We start from the raw sequence: 7575 nt of genomic DNA on the forward strand, positions 1-7575 counted from the left end.
CGCGCTGGTGCAGCCGGGCTGAGCCGGGCTGAACTGGGCTGAGCCGGACTGAGCGGGGCTGAATAGGGCTGAACCAGGCTGAGCCGGGCTGAACGGGCTGAACCGGGCTGAACCGAGCTGAGCGAGGCTGAATGGGGCTGAGCCGGGCTGAACCGGGCTAAGCCGGGCTGAGTGGGGCTGAACCGGGCTGAGCGGGGCTGAACCGGGCTGAATGGGGCTGAGCCGGGCTGAGCTGGCCTGAACGGGGCTGAACAGGGTTGAACGGGGCTGAACCGGGATGAGCGGGACTGAACAGGACTGAGCCGCACTGAATGGGGCTGAACGGGGCTGAACGAGGCTGAGCTGGGCTGAACAGGGCTGAACAGGGCTGAGCCACACTGAACTGGGCTGAGCCAGGCTGAACGGGGTTGAGCCGTGCTGAGCAAGGCCAAGCTGGGCTGAGCGGGGCCACACGGCACTGAGCAGGGCTGGAGGGGCACGGGGTTGATTCCCTTTTTTGGGGGATCCCTCCCTGGTTTCCCACCTCTGAACACCGTGTCTCACAGTGCTCAGGGCTTCGTCACCCTCATTTATGTTCTTCAGCGATTTTTCCAGCCCTCCCCAACCAATTTTTTCCTGTTTTCCCAACATCTCTGCATCAGCTGTAAATACCGAGTCCTGGGTAAAGTCTAGAAATCCCCATCCATCCCTGGGAGCTGGGTGCAGATCCCTGGTTCTGGAGTCAGTTCCTGCCACGCTCTCCCGAGCAATGCACCTGCAGAAGGTGGTGGGGCTCCTGCCTGCTCAAAGATGGGAGGATTTGGCTTTGAACTATTTCTGTCACACCGGCAACAATGACTATTGTCTGCTGGCAGACCCATTCCCACGGAGTGTTTAGCAACCACCTTACACACACTCCCAATGTAGTAAACAGTGGTGGTTAGGAGGGAATAGGGACAAATCCCGTGCCATTTCTTTTGGGGCACATTTTACCTAAAACTAGCCATATGTTCCTCCTCTCCAAAGTTTTAACGCAGACTTTAGTCAGTCTCATTATATTCCTGCTCTTGGAGCCTTGTGTCCTCACTAGGCCCTATGGAAAGAGGGGAAGAGGAGGAAGGTCAGAGGGGGATGTTAAGCACCTCTAACACCAGTGACATCATCCCCCTGTGCCCAATCTCATTTCTGATCAAAGGGGCATGCAAAGGGAGTATCTGTCCCCTGAGGATGGGAGGGTTTTTTCTCTGAACCAGGGTGAGACTGAAGTGGAGCCTTGCATTGTGTGTTTTAGCCATCGATGTGTGTGTGGTTCTGCTCACACACACACTCACACGTATTTTAAAGCTATGTAACTCCAGCAAAGCTCTTCCCATACTCCCAGACTCCATCTCTTGATCAGAGCAGGCATGATGAGTATGGAAATGCCACCGCTCCCCCAGCCATTTCCCTGCTTCCCTGCCTGCTGCTCGTCTGCCTTTCCAGTAGTGAAATCATTCCCGAGTCCTGGGAATCTGCAAAGAGCCATAAAACAAGCGTAGACACACCAAATGTAGAGGGTTTTCTGCTGAGTTGCAAAGGGCTTTGGAGTCAGACAAACCCCAAATCAATGCTTGGAGCCAACTACAAGAGGAGAAAGCTACACTGGAGGAACAAACCACCTACTGCGAGCCCTGCAAAGACAACAGCATGTGTGTGCTCATGTGAACTTCTGAAGGTTTGATTTACATAATAAGAATATCAGTGCAGCTATTCCTGCCCGTTCAGTGTGTGTGGATCCCACCTGTGTGGCTGAGCGTGCGGGAGCTGCGGGGCTGCAGAGCTTGGAGAGGGGTTTGCAGAGCGAGCCCGAGGGGCTGTGTCTGAGCCTGGGGTGGGCTGGGAGCTCCACAGCATGCACTGGCTGTGCTTGGCTTGTACATGCTCCAGGGAGAGCACGGTGGCTTGTCTGGGGTGTGTGGGAGGGAGAGAGTCCAGGGCTCTCTGTCTGCTACTCGCAAGCAGAGCTGATCGATATTTTTCCTTTATAAGGAATTTTTTTTTTCAAAAGCCTTTCATGTTCCTTACACCAAAGCCACATCTCCTCTTTACTCGCTCCCTCCTCCTCTCACTGTCTTCCCAAATACTTCTCTAACAACTCCTGGGAAAGCAGATTTACTGCCATGAACACGTTATTATTATGCAGCCAGATGAGCAGCCAGAGTAAAGCATGAAGGACCCTTCTGTCCTGCCTAGTGCAGATGTCAATCACACGGCTAAATTCAAACACCAATTCTGCCAGCATTTCATCTGCTGCTGGGTTCCCTCCATGAAGAGGAGACTGCATCCAAGAAGTGACACCTCCTCCCCTTCCCCACTCTCAGGTACCAGCACGGGGGAACTCTTCGAAGCCAAAACACACACACCTATAACCCCCCTTCTCTCTCCAGATGGTCTCTGGGGCTTTAGACCCAGCCTGTGCTGGACCCCAGGGATGATGCAATGGCATTGGAGATGCCCTCCGTCCCGCCGTTCCACAAGGACTGGAAAAAGGCAAAGTTACGCTCCACACCAGCCTCGCAAGCAGCACGGAACGGGGAAATGAATGTGGGGAAAACCCATCTCCAGCACCGTGGGGTGCAGCTCCCCGCCGTCCCTACCCTCCCCCGGCTCTGCCGCTGCCTCCCATCCCCGCTGGAAGTAGAGGCAATCAGCCCAGTGTGGGATTCGAGGCGACAGACTTTCCTTTTCCTCCGCGATTTGCTTGTCACTTGCGAAAGCGGAGCAGCGGATTAAGTGGAGATGACACCATCTCCTTGGGGACGGTCCCCCCCTGCTCCGGGATGTATCGATACTCCGGAATACAGATGGATCCTGGCTGCCTCCCACCCCCACCGCCAGCCCAGCCGCGCCGGGGCTGAACCCCAATCGCCGGCCGGGGCCGCGTTACACAACGCGCGGCAGGACGGGGGAGCCGGCCCCGGGCACGGGCAGCGCCGCAGCCGCAGCGCAGCAGCGCTCGCCTTACCTGATGCTAATGTCCCTCTGTGGCGGAGATCGGCTCGCCCGTGGCTTTTATTCGGCTCGGTAGGAACTTGTGGGAGAGCTTCTCTGTCCAGCTCGCATACTGGGTGCGGGGCTGAGACTGCAGGCGTGAAAATCCTGGGGCTCTAGCAGTCCTTTTCATGCTCAGACAGAAAATCCCCTTCCTTGATCCAGATCGCGGGCATTAAGGGCAGAGGCAAGGAAAAAAAAAATAAAATTCCGCTTCTCCCCTTCTTCCTTTTCCTTTTTCTTCCTTTTTTTTTCCCCCTTCCTGTGCCCCCCCTCTCTTCTGCTGCTTAGTTCGTAGCCATCGGGGGAAAGAGCAGAGGCAGCAGGGAGAATGGAGAGGGGGTTAGAAATAAAAATGAAAAGAGCTCCAGGAGGGAAGCGAGAGGCTGGGCTTGCCACCGGGGGAGGGGCTTGGAGCGGGCTAGAGAGGATGAATGGGGAAGAGGAAAGCAAGGCGGAGCCGCAGCTTGGCCATTTTATTCTAAGAAGTGTTTTGTACATAATTAGAGAAGGGGAGGGGCCGGGGGCAAAAAGGAGGGACTTCAGCTCCGGCCAGACGGAGCCTGGGCCGTGGGAAGGGAGGGTGAGACCGGGAAGGGCCGCGGGATGGGGCTGCGGAGGGGTCGAAACTTGTCCGAGGGGGGATCCGAGGGATTTTGGGGAGGAGGCTGCAGCGGGGCCGGTTGCCATTCCAGGAAGACCCCATCTATTTTAATTTTAAATTTTTTCCTACCCCCACGCCTTCAGTTTTCTCCTCCCGGACCCGGAGAGCTGCTGGCTGGTGGGAGAGCAGGATGAGCAGGATGAGCAGGATGAGCAGGATGAGCAGGATGCTCCCGGCCTCGCTGCGGGGATCCCGGCTCTCCGTGGGGAGCGGGGCCGGGGGGAGCCGAGCCGGGATGGGCTGAGCTGGGCCGAGTCGAGCCAAGCCGGGTTGGGCTGAGCCGGGATGGGCTGAACCGGGATGAGCTGAGCCTGGTCGAGATGAGCCGAGCCGAGCTAAACCGGGCCGAGCCGAACTGAGCCTGGCCGAGCTGAGCCGGGCCGTGCCGGGAGATTGGAGCTGGTATGAGCTGAGCCAGGATGAGCTGAGCTGGGCCGAGCTGAGCCAGGCCAAGCCAAGCTGAGAGCAGCTGAATTGAGCGTGGGTGAGCTGAGCCGAGCTGAGCCAGGCTGAGTTGAGGTGAGCAGAATCAGGCCAGACTAACTCTGGATGCGGTCCCAGCCTGGCTGTGCCCTGCAGGTGAAAGTCCCTCTGGTGGGTTTGGGGATGGCTCAGGATGAGGAATGGAGATGGGGCTGATTCAAGGGCATGACCCACCCAGATAAACCTCAGCAGACCAGCAAAGGCAGCCTAGTGCAAGGGCAGAGCTTAACAAAACTCTGTGATGTGAGGCTTCCAGACAGGGAGCCCGAGGTTTCCAGACACTACCCCTAGACAGTGCTGGGGCTGAGCTGGGCTGGGCTGGGCTGGGCTGGGCTGGGTGATGCTGACAGCAGGAAAAAATCAGCCACTTCATGCAGGGTATGTGGGCTAAGGAGGGCAATGGGAGATGCCATCCTTCCTGCAAGGACAAGCCCTTCTCCAGCCTGCAAGGACACTCTGTCCTTCTCTCACCCATCCCCTGTGGCTACAGAACATTGTCTTAAGCTAAATCTTCAGTGAATCTTTCCTAAGCAGAATTAGAAGCTGTTTCGTTAACTCCAAGCTGCTCTAACAGGGCTGAAGCTCAGCTTATGCCAATGGCAGGGTGCCCAAATCTCCTGAGTTGTGACTTTTTCCAAGGGACTGTTCAGCCACAAAGCACACTTCCCGGTGAGCCACCTCAGATTCTGTGACACTGGCTCAAACAAAGGACTGAAATGATTCTCACAGATTCCCCTGGTGCAAGGCCACAGAGGAAACTCCACAGCAGGGAAAATTCAGGAATTGGGTCTTACACAGAACATACAAACAAAGTCAAAGCCCTTGTTTAAACAAATAAATGGCACTTGAGGTTATCATCAGTGTGTTTTTTTATTGATGCTCTTGGCATTTACCAGAAGGGGAAGACTTGTGTCCTACATGAGGCTGTTTGGAATTAAAGCAAAGGCTCCACGAACCTGCAGTGCAGCCACATGGGATTTGCCAACTCAACCAATGCAACAGTTCTGGGTGTCTTTCCTCACTACACCTGAGAAGGCCTCTGTGATTTGGTCTAGCAGGGTTTGGCACCACCCAGAATGATATTTCATATTCCTGTGAAGAGGGAGAGAGAGAAAACAGATGACATGATACTCTTCAGGTCTTCACAGACCTAGGGAACATTTCATCACCCAAGGGCTGCAGCTGTGTCAGGGGAGGGTCAGGTTGGGTATCAGAGAAAGGTTCTTGTCCCAGAGGGTGCTGGCACTGCCCAGGCTCCCCAGGGAATGGGCACAGCCCCAAGGCTGCCAGAGCTCCAGGAGTGCTTGGACAATGCTCACAATGACAGGGTGGGAATGTGGGGTGTCTGTGCAGGGTCAGGACTGCACTGGAGGATCCTGGTGGGTCCTTCCCAACTCAGGATATTCCATCATTCTGTAATTCTGTAATAAAAACTCTCTAGGAAGTAACACTTCCATCCACAAAATCCAAGTCAACCAACTCCTAGGACAGATGTCCTGCCCGGAAATAAGATTTTCTCTCAATATAATAAAAATATAAGTAGAGGAAAACATAAAACAATGTAAAAAGAGTAGTTTTGCTTATGCTTTTCCCTGTCTGCCCCCCTCCAGTCACACATGCACTGCTGCTGCCTTGTTCCCAAAGCTGTGACTGTCTCTGTATCAAAAGAGGATTATTTGGTGCATTGAGTATTCAACATGTTCTCTTACAGTATTGTTGTGTTCAATGAGCTTTGCTCATCTGAATGGACACTCACTGCATAGTCCACTGGTTTAATTTGCTGCTTTGGAAACCTAAGCAGGTTACAGCATATTTGGCTATGTGTCTGTTCTTATGTGTCAAAGATAAGGTTTCTGGATGCCATTTTTAAAAACAAAATTATTTCACTTCAGTAGCTTTCTCTTCTCAGTGGTCTCTTCTTTTTAGTCTTGAGTATTTCAACTCACCTTCTCCCTACAATGAACAAAGCCTCGATCTTCACCCCAAATCAGCAAAGCTCCATTGAACAAGGATTTCTATTTCTTCTTCCAGTAAGGATTTTTTTTTTTTTTTGAGTTTTAACAATTTTAGCACATCCAATCCTCACTTTTTTCCACTCTTCTTTCCACAGATATCTTAAAAGAAGTGTTTTGACTTCTTCAAACTATAATATTGTTCCCATGATGAAAATAGAAACCAGTCTATCAGAAGAACAGAAATTCACAACACATAGAGTTAAAAGAGAGAGTGTCCAATTTGCATGCACTGGGCAAACTAAAAAATATGGTAGTGATGAGGAAGGGGAAACAGTAATTTGGACTCTTTATTAGAAGTTCAGGAAGAAATCACATGGAACTGAGAGACCTAGAAAGCAGAGAAGTGTCCATGATGATCACTCAACAGCTGCCACAATGATGGACAAAGAGGTTTCCTTGGTGTGTTCCAGGTGTGCTGTGGGTGTGGGTTAACCCCAGTGTTCAGCTCAACACAGCACAGTCATCCCCTCTCTGCCCTCCAGCCTGCACTCCAGGACCCTGGGGGAAGAGGAAAGGGCAAATAAAAGCAAGAAAACTTGGTGGTCAAGAGAAAAAAAATTTCAAAATTGAAGCAGTAGAAGATGATTGAAAGAAAACAAAAGAAGTGAGACAAAGGCAAGCACTCACCACGTCCCACAGGCAGACCAATACCCAGCTGGATCTCAAACAAAAGATGACTAATCTAACTAAAATCCTCTTTCCCCCCTTTTCACTGCTGAGCAAGATGTTCATTATCAAAATCATCAGTGTGTTAACAACAAATGTTTTGGTCACAGACCTACAACAGGATCCTCTGAGCTGCTATAGGGGAAATTCACTCTACCCCAAACAGGCAGGAACAAAGTGTCATTATTATCTCTTGCAAAAGGAGCTGTGTGTGCCAGCTGCACACAGTGAATTCTTCATCTCTGTTTGTGATTCTACAGCAAAGCTCACTCCAGAGTCCCATGAGCTGGTGAAGATATTCAGGCTCCACTCTGTGTTCTTCTCATGCTACAGGCAAACTTTTCTCTCCCACATATCCTGTTGTGTTGTCCTCCTTGAGGATGCACAATGTATTCTTGTCAAGGTTTCACAGACTTCATTGTTTATTACAGGCTAAAAATGGATTAAACTTGCTTTGTGAGCATTGTATTGATATTCTGGTGATCTCCCAGTCTCTTGTGAAATACATTTCCTCTTTTTCCTCTGCAAAAAATATCACAGCAAGCAGTGATCTTACCCAGACTGTGCTTTGTGCTGGCTGCAGAGAAATCCTGTGCACCAACCAGATCCATCTGCTGCTGGCATCCCTGAACAGCTGGAGGAGTATCCCAGTGTTCCCCAGGCAGCATGGGTGACACAAAGGGCTCCACCAGGCTGTTCTAATGGATGGCACAAGGAGGCTGTGAATGGGCTCAAGGG

At 52.0% G+C, this 7575-nt stretch overlaps 1 protein-coding gene across 1 annotated transcript in view; it reads right to left on the bottom strand.

Moving 5' to 3' along the window:
• The window catches only part of BRINP1 (BMP/retinoic acid inducible neural specific 1), a 94264-nt gene extending 90893 nt beyond the window's left edge, over positions 1-3371 (bottom strand). The window contains exon 1 of the mRNA XM_005423811.2: positions 2984-3371. The gene's annotated coding sequence lies outside the window, so the exon portion shown is untranslated. The remainder of the gene's footprint in view (positions 1-2983) is intronic.
• Positions 3372-7575: the final 4204 nt, after the last annotated feature.

The sequence above is a fragment of the Geospiza fortis genome, unplaced genomic scaffold (assembly GCF_000277835.1).
Source record: "Geospiza fortis unplaced genomic scaffold, GeoFor_1.0 scaffold85, whole genome shotgun sequence".
NCBI classification, from domain to species: domain Eukaryota; kingdom Metazoa; phylum Chordata; class Aves; order Passeriformes; family Thraupidae; genus Geospiza; species Geospiza fortis.